Source organism: Leucopleurus acutus (assembly GCF_964270905.1).
Source record: "Leucopleurus acutus genome assembly, chromosome: 14".
Classification (NCBI taxonomy): Eukaryota; Metazoa; Chordata; class Mammalia; order Artiodactyla; family Delphinidae; genus Leucopleurus; species Leucopleurus acutus.
In genome coordinates this window covers 28,614,233-28,627,657 of record NC_139156.1, presented here as the reverse complement: position 1 = coordinate 28,627,657, position 13,425 = coordinate 28,614,233, and the positions used below count along the sequence as shown (strand labels likewise).

Below are 13,425 nucleotides of genomic sequence, written 5' to 3'. Positions count from 1 at the left end.
GGAATCAGGCTGCCTCTATTCCAATCTCAGCACCACCACAAACATCAGTAAAGACCTTGAGTAAGGAGCACTCTGAACCTCAGTTTTCTTCTCTATAAAGTGGGTATGCTTAAAAGCACCTCTCTTGTAGGTTTTTTTTTTCTTACGGTAGAACACACAAATGTTAACAAGTCAATTAATGCTTATGTGTGTAAATGCTCATGAACCAATCACCTTGGCTTTGAAAATTAAACGAGATGATCCATGTAAAAGCAGCTTAGTGCAGTGTCTGGTACGCATCAGGCATTGCATCCATGTTATAGGGCAGGCCGGTGCTAGGCGCTGTGTATAACTCAGAAGCCCAGGACTGACCTTGGGGCACTTCCAGGCGCGCGGGGAGAGCGGGGCGGGCCCGAGGATTCGGAACCCCAACACTGTAGGCTCACGACACCACAGAGGCGGGTCGGAGCCATGGCTGGTAAGCCAAGGGCAGGGGGCACCCGGCGGGGCCTGCAAGGCTGGCAAACTTATCAGAGGTTTGGACCTTGGCAGGGTCTGGGGAATTCGACCGAAGGGGGAGGTGAAAAGAGGAGCCGCGATTCCCCTCTAACCCATGCTGCAGGGAGGAAAGGGTCGGGAAGGAAACCTAGCTCCTCTGGGCAAGGCTCCTTGGCGTCCAGCGTCCGGCGGTTCCCGGGCGTCGCCGGGGTGGGGCCGAGTGGGCGGGCTCTTGGCTGGAGAGCTTCGCGTGCAGGAGGTGGGTTGGTTCAAGGCCTCCTCCTCCGCTTTATGGGTCAGGGCTCAGGGGGGAAGTCCCGGGCGCCTTCTCCCAGCTCGAGGGCCCCGAGCCAGGGAAGAACGGCGGATTCTCGGTGACTAGAGTTCAGTGCTCTGCCGCCGCCTGCTCCACGTGAACGGAGGGCGCCTCGGGACCGCGGGGGGCGGCGCAGGTGCTTCGGCGCCGGGCGCCGCGTGCCGCGTCTCACACAGGCCTGGGGCGGTCAGAGCCCGCTGGGCAGGGAGCCACCGGCGAGCCCCGGGAGAGCCTGGCCAGCTCTCAAGGTGAGAGTCCAAACTGGAAGAGCCAGCCGTCCTGACAGTCGCAACCTGGACGCGGAGCCAGGCCAGCGCGCGGCGCGGAGGTAGGACGCTACGCGGAGGGTTTGGTGAACCCATAAGGCCTCCGTGCCGAGTCCAGGGAGGCCTGGGGCGGGAGAGGGCGCTGATCTCAAAAGGACGCTTGCTTTTTTGGAAAGGCGGTCCCGCAAAAAGCCTAGACTTTAGGTAACGTCAATAGTAGCAAAGTTTTCTAACGGGGAGTTTAGAAAATGTATTGAAGTATGAAATACAGGAAAGACGTAGGTGTACATACAGTTTGCCGAATCTTCATAAACCAAACGTTCCCTGCGAACAACACCCAGATGAAAAACCAAAACAGTATCCGTCCCCCACCCCAAGTCCCCTCATGCTCCCTTGTGTCTCCACCGCCACCGCCAAGAGTAACCACTATCCTGGCCAGGATAGGTTGGATTTTACCTGGTTTGGAACATTATGTAAGTGGAATCACGTAGCGCGTAGGCTATGTGCCTGGCTTTTTTCATTTGTGAGATTTATCTGTATTCTGCCTGTCGTTGTAGATTGTTCATTTGCATTATTTTACAGTATTCTCTTGTGTGAATGTGCCACAATTGATTCATCCATGCTGCTGTTAATGGGCGTTTGGGTCGTTTCTAGATTTGGGCTGTTGTGACTAATGTTGTTACAAACATTCTAGAACAGTATCCAGTAGAACTTTCTGCAGTAGTGGAAGTGTTCTGCATCTGTGGTGTCCAGTGTGGTAGCCACCAGTCACATGCGGCTGCTGAACACCTGAACCATGGCTGGTGTGACTGAGGAACTGGACTTCTAGTTGTCTACAATTATAATTAACTTAAACGTAAAGAGTCGTATGTGTTAGACAGCACAGTCCTAGTATGTCTTTTGGAGACTGTAATGCACATTTGTATTCTGTGCATACCTAGGAGTGCAATTGCCATGTCTTAGGGGATGAAAGTCAGCTTTTGTAGATTCTGCCAAGCAGTTTTCTAAAGTTGGTTGTACCAGTTTACACTTCTGTCAGGAGCAGCACCACATGCTCCCCAATACTTAGTATTTTAATTCCATTTTAGCCATTCTGGTGAATATGTAGTGAAAAGAGGCTTTTGTTCCCTTTTAAGACTATGAAAATTGACATTTCACCATAGTAAAGATGATGATAATGATGATGGTTGGAGGCTTTCTTGGGGACTGAGGGATGTTATAGGGGTTGGAAGCTTACCTTTATGCCACCCCACTTCTGCAGCTGGGCCTCCCACCCAATCAACCTTCTGCCCTAGGAACTGGACCAGGATTAGCAGGCCGCTAGGGAAGAGGCTGTATGTTTGGAAGTGATCCGTCTCCCACATCTGTTGTTACTTTTTGTCTTCTTAAAATCAGCGCCCCTCTTCCGTTACTGTTATAATTGGAATATCCCACCAGAGGTCATGGTGAGACTGCCTGGCAGGCTGCAGCCATAGCAGAGAAGCCAGGTTTTGTGCTGGCTGCAGTTTTAGTTTGCAGCTTGGCTCAGCCTTGTATAAAAAGGCAATAACAATCCTGAGTGTGCTACCTCACTGGCTTGCTGAGAAGCAAAGTCAGCCCTGGGGAAGCAGCAGGGTGACTCCTTACTGTGTCAGGCTGTGTGTGTGTGTGTGTGTGTGTGTGTGTGTGTGTGTGTGTTGCTTTGTAGAGGTGCTCTCTAATCCACAGAATAATCTTGTGAGTTTTCACATGTGAAAACTGAGGCTCAGAGATGTGAAGTCATTCCCCTCAAGGCCACACAGTTAGTAAACAGTGGCAGCAACCCCAGGAGGACTTTCCACCCAATGCCACTGAGAACATTTCTGACGTTTTCTACCTCCCTTCCCTGGGTAAACAGAGCCCTGGCTGGTGCAGATCTTGAAATTCTGGATCAGATTAGATGTCCTCTGCTAAGTGTTCCTTTGGATGGACTCAAACCAATCATTGAAGACGTGTTTTTTTTGTTGTAATACTAGTGAAACTCACTTTGTGTGACATACGAGTTCTTGGAAAGTTGTGTGCAAAAGAGCTTTTTGCTTGTGGCGAGGGAGAAAAACTGAGTACATTTTAAGTTCATCTCTGGAATTTGTTGCTTAAAGATATCCCAAAGTGAATTATTTTGTAAAGTGAAGGATTCTTTTGAAATATGAATAATAACCTAGCATTGTTGGGTTTTCAAATAAAAAACAAGCGTAAAGAGCAACTCAAAATTGTATACAGGATTCATCAATATTTCACACATATTTCTTCTTTCATTGAGAAGGGTTCTAATGAAAGTTTCACCTGGACCATCTTGACAGTGAGCTCTCTGAGAGGTCCACAGATTACTTCTCTATCCAGATGTTAAGTTACTAGAAACCCAGTGCCCCCAGTGGCTACTGGTTGATTCAGGCTTAACTTGGGTGTGTTTCACAGTCCCTGATCACTTGGTGAGCCTCTCACGGATGGGGCTGAAGAGTCAAATGGGTTATTAGATTAAAAGACCTTGAAAGTCCCATCCAGTCTTGAGATTCTGTAAACTAAATGTTACATGCCTATAGATTCATAGATTTCAGCTGTGCTGGTGGGCAGGGCCTTAGAAATCACCGAAGTCCAGCTCTTTTCTGTCGCTGAATCCTGCCTGGAGTATCCTGGGCAAGAAACTGTCCCACAGCTCCTGGACACCACCCATGGGAGAGCCACTCACCTCTCCACTCGCTAAGTGTGAGAAAGTTCTGCCTTGTGTTCATGTGGAATCTGCCTCCTGCACCTTCCATCTGCTGTTCCTCTTGTCCCCACAGATGTCTACTCCTTCTGTATGTCAGTTCTTCAAATATTTGAAGCCAGCCATCGAAGCCCATGTAGACCTTCTCTCCTCAGGTGAAATAGCCCCAGTTTCTTTGACTGTCCTGAACCTCCTGGTCATTATGCAATGGGTGTTCTCTAGCTCACCCATTTCTTCTGTGCCTGGGCTCTTCTGGTGTATTCCCCATAGGAGGCCCCCATTCCTATGCCTTTAAACATTTCCATGTTCCCATCCTCTTCTGAGAAGGCTGAGGCCCACTGGCAGGCTCTCCCTCATGGGTCCCGCTGTGCTCAGTTTATGTTTTTATTCCTTAGTCTTCAGAGGAATAAGAATCCATTCTGTCTACAAGTAACACTTCCCCTTAAAGTCTAGATATACTTTCTTCCCTACTTCTAGAAACAATGCTTCTTATTTTGAGTTCTGAGGTCCCCCCACTCTACAATTTAATATTCTCTACCTTCCTTCCTTTCACCCTCAAACGTGTAGCAATCTCTCCATATTGTCTTCCCTTAACACTGGTGTCCCTTCCTCAAATATCTTTCCTTTCCCCTTCGGGGTCAGATTTCTGAATTTTTGTCTTGACAGCTACTTCCCTTTCCCTCGGCCTGAATGCCGCTTACCTCCCAAGTGCTGGATACTGATGCCCAGTTGGAAGTTACCTTTGTGGTCAGTTGGTTCAACACTTTCCCTGATGCCCCGATTCCCTCCTGAGATGTTATAGTCCTGCCCCTCCCCCTAATTATCTGAGACTCATTCTTTGAGATCAAACGGCTTCTCCTCCAGCTTGTGCTTTGTTACCTCTCTTCAGTGTTTGGCAGAATGACTTTTTTCTGGAAAGTCTGGAAAGCTTTTGACACTCTCTACTATCCTGATCATTTTCTCTCTCAAAGAGTAGTTACTCCTCTTCCTTCTCCAGCCCCACTTATTGGAACCCTCCAAGTCTCAGTGACTTTTCTACACTCTTGCTGTCCTAAAGCTTGTCATTGCATACACACAGCATCAACTATCACTTTTATATTAAGGGTCCCTGAATCTACAGCTTTTGCTTGGTCTTCCTCTAAAGTCATATTTTCAAATGCCCAGGGGATAATTCTTCATGTACCTGTACCATTGTCACCTCAAGTTCATCACCACTCCCCCAATCTATACACACCTCAACTTCTGCCCAGGGCATCACCTCTCCTTGTTCTCTTCCCTTTGGTTGGAACCAATCAGTCAACACATGCTTTCCCTGAGAGTCTCTCTTCTCTTAGAGCAGAAGAAATGGGAGAACAAACAATGTCTGAACGCCTAAACATTTCAGGCCCTGGGCTCTGCATATCCTGACCTGTTTAGTACTTGAACCATCCTGAAAAGTAAGTGCCATTATCTACATTTTTTAAAATTTATTTATTTAATTTATTTTTAGTTTTGGCTGTGTTGGGTCTTCGTTACTGTGCGCGGGCTTTCTCTGATTGCGGTGAGCAGGGGCTACTCTTTGTTGTGGTGTGTGGACTTCTCATTGCAGTGGCTTTTCTTATTGCAGAGCACGGGCTCTAGGCGCGCGGGCTTCAGCAGTTGTGGGTGGCATGCGGGCTCAGTAGTTGTGGCTTGCAGGCTCTAGAGCACAGGCTCAGTAGTTGTGGCGCAGGGGCTTAGTTGCTCCACGGCATGTGGGATCTTCCCAGATGAGGGCTCGAACCCATGTCCCCTGCATTGGCAGGCAGATTCTTAACCACTGTGCCACTGGGGAAGCCCCTACCTACATTTTTAAGGGTTAAGAAATGAGATTTTGGGACTTCCCTGGCAGTCCAGTGGTTAAGACTCTGCTCTTCCATTGCAGGGGGCACAGGTTTGATCTCTGGTCGGGGAACTAAGATCCCACATGCCTCACAGCACAGCCAAAAAAAAAAAAAAAAAAGTAAAAGAAAAAGAAAAGATTTTGAGGATATAGACACCTTGCTCAAGGACCCTCAGCTCTTAAGTGAAAGAATCTGGAGCTCAAATCAAGGTCTGGCTGATTCTAAAACCTAAGGACTTTACTATAATGGCCTTCTTGTTTCTTTTTTTTTTTTCAGTTTAATTTTATTTATTTATTTTTGGCTGCATTGGGTCTTCATTGCTGTGCGCGGGCTCTCTCTAGTTGTGGCGAGTGAGTGCATGGGCTCCTCTTTGCAGTGCACGGGTTTCTCTTTGCGGTGGCTTCTCTTGTTGTGGAACACTGGCTCTAGGCGCGTGGGCTTTAGTAGATGTGGCACGCGGGCTCAATTGCTCTGCGGTATGTGGGATCTTCCTGGACCAGGGATCAAACCTGTGCATTGGCAGGTGGATTCTTAACCACTGCGCCACCAGGGAAGTCCCTATAATGGCCTTCTAACTCGTCACCTGGCTTGGGCGTATCACTGATAAGCCCCATCCTCATACCAGCACCAGATTCATTTTCCCCAGATGCCTCTTAATCAAAGGTACCTACATTTTCTTAACCGTACTCTGGCTCCTTGCTGTATGTAGGATCAAAAGTACTCCCAAGACCACCAGTGAACCCTCATTACCATGCCTAATCAACCAAATTTCTCATTATTTTTTAGTGATCTGTACAATCTCCTTACTGTTCCTCTCCCCCAACCCCGCTGTCTACCATGCTCTTTCCTGGAGGAATATTTCAGCTCTTCCCAGTCAAGCCCCTCCTAACTTGTAAGTCTGATGCCTCCCAATTATGAAGTCTTTTCCAGCTACCGCAGCTCACAGCCGTCACATATCACATTCTCTTAATGTAGATGAAATGGCCTCACCTGCAAAATTTAGCTCTTGATCCAAGTAATGGTTTTATTTACTGTCTCGTTATTTCCATCTTCCATTTAAAAATAAGCTCCTTGGGGCTTCCCTGATGGCACAGTGGTTGAGAATCTGCCTGCCAATGCAGGGGACACGCGCTTGAGCCCTGGTCTGGGAAGATGCCACATGCCGCAGAACAACTAAGCCCATGCGCCACAACTACTGAGCCTGCGCGTCTGGAGCTTGTGCTCCACAACAAGAGAGGCCACGACAGTGAGAGGCCCGCGCACCGTGATGAAGAGTGGCCCCCGCTCGCCGCAACTAGAGAAAGCCCTTGCACAGAAACGAAGACCCAACACAGCCAAAAATTAATTAATTAATTAATTAATTAAAAAGTTTTAAAATAAGCTCCTTGAGTTAAGGATCATGTCTTATGCTTCTTTCGTATTATCTAGAGATAGATATAAAAGAAATAATTTAGGAGAAAATGCTTAGAAAAGTATAAAGTGCAGTATAAACAAAGTATATTATTCTTAAAATTACTAGTGTTATAAACACTGGCAAAATGTATTGGGACCAGGTTCAACAAACAGCAGAAACTGAGGAATTCAATAAATAAGTCAGACCCAGAGTTCCTCCCCCTCTCCTCCCATTTAATCCTTAACAATGCCTTCCTGCTCTCTCAGACTGAACATATGAAAGGAGAGGCACCTACATTGCCCACTAGATGATGGACTTTTTCAGGGCAAGGAATACTTGTCTCATCTGTCCAGTTTTTTTTTCAGCACCTGAGTACAGTATCCAGAATATGCTGGGTGTTTGATATGTGTTTGACGAAAGAATGAACAACTGGAGATATGACTTGGACCAGATGTTGGTGTTGTCCTACAATTCTGCTTCTTTGGGATTCTTTTCCTGCTTCCCCACGTGGAATGAGAGAATGTCAGAGCTGGAAGGGATCAGCCCAGCCTCCCATTTTAAAGATGGAAAAACAATCCCAGAGAGGAGACCATCTGTCCCCAGGTCACCCCTCCTCTTCGTGGCCTTCTGACATCCTGTCCAATCCAGCATTTCCCCCACTATAATTCAGTCTCCCTCTTTTCAGTGTTCTGTCGCTGAACCTATATCCAGCCCTTCTTCCTCTCTTGCAAGTGCCCTTTCCCACATCCCTTCACCCAGCTCTGTACTCTGCATGCCCCCAACTTGTGTCTAATATTGTACATAGTGCTCTTATGAATGTGTACAAAAAATTCCTCTGAGGTTGTGAGCATACACACTTTTAAAATGTGTGACTGTTTGGGAGGAACACAACCTTCACCAGGAAGTTACAGTTCAGAATCTCTTCAGGGCCTCTCTCCAGAAGAATTTCAGAATTTCTCTAAGTCCAGAAACATAGTAGGATTTTAATAGTAAGAAACCACAGTCCAATTGCTTAAAGTGCCAGTGATGTACTAGATATTCTAGAAGGCGCATGGCAACTCTGCAACTCCAAGGCTAGTAGCTCCATTTTACAGATGAGTAAACTGAGGTGCAGAGAGGTAAAACAACTTGCTCAAGGTCACACAGTATCAGAGCAGGAGATTGATCTGATCTATTTGCCTTCTCTAGAAAAGTCTTTGAGACACACTGACCGACTATCAGCTGCTTCACTTGGATGCCCACTTCCTCCTCAATGGCTGCTCTTGGTGAGGTCTCTCATGTAGGAACTGCTGCCACACCTTGGCTCTATCACTGTTCCCATCTGTTTAGCATCTCTGGAGAGCTCAGAGGCAGTGCCCTGCCTGCACCCCCTAGTGGTCACAGGGGGATGTACAAGTCCTTCTGGCGCTGTCTCAGTACCTCTGTCAGCACCCTCTGGTGTTGGCCAGGGACGCAAAGTCCCTAGACTCAGGCTTTCAGAGGTGCACTTATCTCCCAGGGTGGAGGGTAGGCTGTTCCTTGAGGAAGGACCTGGATTCTCCAAGTCCCCCCACTCCTGATAGTCCTTTAAGGGAGACACCCCCCCACCCATGCCTGACAGTGACCAAAATCAGTTAAGAGAGGGACTTGACAACAGCCTCAAGTTCCTCTTTAGCAAGTGAGCGAGAGCATCTGACTCAGAGTCCACATAACTTGTTCTTGGCTTCCACAGTCCTTTTTTCATTGACATACCTATGCTTACTGTTGTGCCAAGTTCCCAAATTTGCTTATCTTACATGCCCTTGATAGGTCTCAGTCTCTCTAACCAACAGTGTCCTCATCTGAAAACAGGGAACACCTGCCTCACCTACCTATGGGGATGGGATGAGATCAAGCCAGAGAGCAAATGTAACGTGGTTGTGAGGTTTGAGATTGTCCACCTTCCTCTTCCACTGCCATCTCGGGGGCGCTGGAGCCTATGTGCAGAGCAAGCCTCCAGAGCTGCCCACAGGCTTGCAGCCTCCTTCAGATAAATAAGCAGCCTTGCTCTGACTGAGCTCTGGGTCCCATAGGCCCACTGGCGCCTTTGGGTAAACTAGGAAGGCACTGCTTTCTCCAAGGGGACGTGGCTTTGCCAGCTGCTTGGCTTCGTGGTTGGATACGGGTGTCTCTTGGACAAGGCACTTGTGGAGTGAACAGCCCCCACAGCCAAACACGGAGGCTTTGGTGCCATATGCGTCTGTTAATCCCTCTCCTTACTCCCTGAATAACATGACACTGAATGAATATGCGGGCCACATTTACAGGACGCCAAAACAATCACTGTTTGGGGAAAATTCAGCAATAAATAGGTGACTCTGCCTGTCACCTGGGGGAGGAAAAGCCCAGCTTTCTGTCTGGGTTTGCTTGATTTCCGAGGCCCTGGGATAAACATAGCTCTTGTCACTGGCCCTACAGCCTAAAGAATTCCTCCCTTAAATGACCCAAGTTCCTACAGTGGATTGAATCCTTAAGTCACTAAAAGTGCAGATGAAGACTTGGGTTGTGGACAGTGATGAATTACAGACTTACACTTTCGGGCAAGTGAGAACAAATAACCCTGTGATGAAAGACAACACCCCTGGGGAGGAGCAGGGCCCAGGAAGGGCATTTAGACTCCGTTTTCATCTTTTTCCCTGGATGCTCTTCGCTCTCTCCATCCACTTCTCTTTCCGCTCCTCTCTTGTCTCCTCTCTGTCTTTCCTCCCTCTATCCTCTTCTGCTTCTCTCCCTCTCTGCCTTTTCCTTTTTATTTATTTATTTTTATTTATTTATTTATTATTTATTTGTGGTACACGGGCCTCTCACTGTTGTGGCCTCTCCCGTTGCGGAACGCAGGCTCCGGACGCGCAGGCTCAGCGGCCATGGCTCATGGGCCCAGCCGCTCCACGGCATGTAGGATCTTCCCGGACCGGGGCACGAACCCGTGTCCCTTGCATCGGCAGGGGGACTCTCAACCACTGCGCCACCAGGGAAGCCCCTGCCTCTTCCTTTTTAAACCTCTACTTAGCATTCTATGTTCCTCTCTGTCTCCTCCCTTCCTTCTTTTCCCTCACTTTTCCTTTTCTCTACTGACTTATGGAATTAAAGAATATTTGATAGCTTGATGTATTCTATTATTCGTATTGAAAAATAAGTCAAGTCTCTCATGAAAATAGCAATTATATTAAATTGCTTTTTTATTTGTATGTAAACCATAGTACTTTTTCCTGTACCTCAGTGATCTTTGATAGAGAAAAGCCCCCATCCCCCAACACACACACAATTCATGCAGTGCAAGGCGGGGAGGGAAGCCAGCAAGGAGGCACTCGTGTGATTAGCGTTACGGGGAAATTCTCAGGACGCCGGCAGCAAGGAAGGGTTAGGATTGCAGAATGTTGAAGGTGGACCCTCTACTCCAAGCTCCTTGCTTTGTTTCCAGGCGCCTCATCCGTCCACCCCACATTCCTGGAGTTTTCTGGAGAAGGCAAATAGATCATATCAATGCCCCCAGACAGGAAACGGAAGTCCAGAGAAATTACATGATTTCTGCAAAGTCACGCAGCCGGTTCATGGGAAAACCTTGAGGAGAACCTATTTGTCAAGCACAACAAATATATAACACCAGGTATATCATGTGAGGACATCATAGGAGCTACAAGAATTGGAACAGCTCGATAAGACCCAGTTACCACTTAAGTGGAATCATGACCTCCAGGGAGAAGCTAGATCATTTAACCAACACTCATTTACCAGGTGGACAAAATGGGATTCGGCCCTAGAGTCTATGGATTACATGTCAAATTCACATTCACACACAATGGGTCACTCTAATGGAGGGGTCAGGGATACGGGCCATGCACACAGAAGATGATCTGGTTTCCTTTCAGCACTCAGTACACACCCAGCGCCTCCCTCGCTGACATGTTAGACAACAGCTCCAAGCAGCTGCTCCCGTTACTGTCTGCCCCTCTGTGTCCTCTGAGTACCTTCTGCAACCTGCCATGTGACTCCTCTTCCTAGGGAGGCTGTGATCTGCAATTAGCAGGCAGTCTTGATGACTGGCTTTGAGTTTATTAAGTCCTGAATTCCCAAGTACACTTTGTTCTTTTTCTTCCTCCCTCCCTCCCTTCCTCCCTTCCTTCCTTCTTTTCTTTCCCTTCCCTCCTTCCTTCTTTCCTTCCTTCCTTCTTTTCTTTCCCTTCCCTCCTTCCTTCTTTCCTTCCTTCCTTCTTTTCTTTCCCTTCCCTCCTTCCTTCTTTCCTTCCTTCCTTCCTTCCTTCTTTTTTTCTTTCTTTCATGGCACCAGTCACTTTATGTTCAGCCAAAAGAAAATATTTATGGAGCTTTCTAGCCAAGCACTGTGCTGGGCACTAGGAATACAGATACAATAAGCCAGGCTCCCTTCCCTTCCATTGGTTACAGTGTCATGGGAGGTGGGGTGGCACATACATGAAAAACATCTTCCTCCCTCTGAGATGGGAAGGGATAGCCTGTGGGTTGCACAGGGTGCTATTGGCCCAGTGGGAGTGGGGTGGGTGGCTGATCAGGACAGACTTTTCTGGGAGGGGGGTGACATCTGAGCCAAGTTTTGAGGCATGAATAGAAGTTGGCCAGGCCGAGTGAAGAAAACTAGTTCTGTCAAAAGAAAGGTGGAAAGTTGGTGGAGAGGGGGTTGAGAGAGAGCTCGGGGCAGGTTGTGCTCACTTGTGTCGCTACAGTTTTTCCACACTGAAACCATCTCTCTGGGGGAGAAACAGGTAGAAAGGCATAAGTTTTATTTTGACTGTAGGAACAATTTCCTTTGGCTTTAAAATTTATGTTGGAATAATGGGTGAAACTGTGCAGAGGAGAGGGGTATATAGGAACTCTCTTCTATCTGCTCGATTTCTCTGTAAACCTAAAAACGTTCAAAAAATAAATTAATTAAAAATTTTATCTTGGATTATTTAATTTAATTAATTTTTGGAGGGGGGTCAGCTAATGTTATCTTTGTCATCGTTGAGAACATGGAACTCCTTGGAGGTCATGATAAGGAGTCTGGCTTCTCCGCCCATTCCTCTTTCCCCCTAGAGCCTCCCCGTCTCGGTAAAGGGCACCGCCATCACCTGTTCAGGCCAGCCTGATTTGATCATCCTTGATCCCTCCATCTCTAGTTCTATAGATTGCACTCTAAGCTGTCTCTAGAATTCATCCAGTCTGTTCTATCTCCTTTTCTTTTCCTCTGGAGCGGTCCACCATCATCTTCTCCCAGGCTGTCCTCTTCAGTGACCTCTTAAGTGGACAGCCCACTTATATTAGTCTGCTTAAGCAGTCACAACAAAGTGTCACAGAAATTCATTTTTTTTACATTTCTGGAGAGTGGAAGTCCAAAATCGTGGTGTCAGCGGGTTGCTTTCTTCTGAAGCCTCTCTCCTTGGCCTGTGGGTAGCTGGTCTTCTCCCTGTGTCTTCACGTGGCCTTCCCAATGTGTGTGTGTATTTGTGTCCTAATCTCTTCTTTAAGGACACCAGTCATATTGGATTAGGGCCTGTCCTAATGACCTCGCATGAACTTAGTTACCTCTTTAAAGACTTTATCTCGACATACATTCAAAACCTGAGGTACTGGGACTAGGACTTCCACATGTGAATTCAGTGTATAACACCACTTCCCCTGTGTGGCCCTCTGAGCCATTTTTCATGCACCCACCAAGGTGATCTTCTGAAAATGGAAGTCAGACCAAGTTACTTCCCTGCTTCAAAGCCTTCAGTGGCTTCCCAGTGTATTTAGAATGAAATCCAAACTCTTCCCTGTGGCTTACAAAGAATGGTCTGACCCCTACAGACTGCCTCCCCCAAACTCTCCCTGCCTCTTCCCCGGCTCATCGCCATGCAGCTACACAGCCTTCCATGGCTCACGGGCCCAGCCGCTCCGCGGCATGTGGGATCTTCCCAGACCGGGGCACGAACCTGTGTCCCCTGCATCGGCAGGCGGACTCTCAACCACTGCGCCACCAGGGAAGCCCTTCCTTACGTTTTAAGATACATGAAACTCTTCTATGCTCTGCCCACTCTTCACCTGGCCACCTCCTACTCATCCTTCAGTTCTCAGAGACGCCTTCCCTGAAGGCCTGGTCTCAAGTGGGCGCCCACTGTGATTCTCAGGTCCTAGCCTCCAGTTCCTTTACTTTGTATCTTTTATCACAATTTGATATCACATGTTTTCTTGTTTGTCTTTCTGAGGACAAAGACCTTTTCTGTTTTGTTCCTGCTGGTGTCCTTGCTCTTAGCATAATGCCTGGTACAGGGAGGCTGCTCAGCAAATATTTACTGAATGACTGACAGAATGAACTGGAAGCTTACACTTTATTCTCCAGGCATGGGAAGCTGCTGAAGGATTTCTAGCAAGGG

The 13,425-nt window shown here is 47.6% G+C and overlaps 1 protein-coding gene across 3 annotated transcripts in view; it reads left to right on the top strand.

Moving 5' to 3' along the window:
* Window positions 1-861: 861 nt before the first annotated feature.
* The window catches only part of ENTPD7 (ectonucleoside triphosphate diphosphohydrolase 7), a 138,198-nt gene continuing 125,634 nt past the window's right edge, over window positions 862-13,425 (top strand). For all 3 annotated transcript variants that reach the window (XM_082854937.1, XM_082854933.1, XM_082854934.1), the window contains exon 1: window positions 862-1,121. The gene's annotated coding sequence lies outside the window, so the exon portion shown is untranslated. The remainder of the gene's footprint in view (window positions 1,122-13,425) is intronic.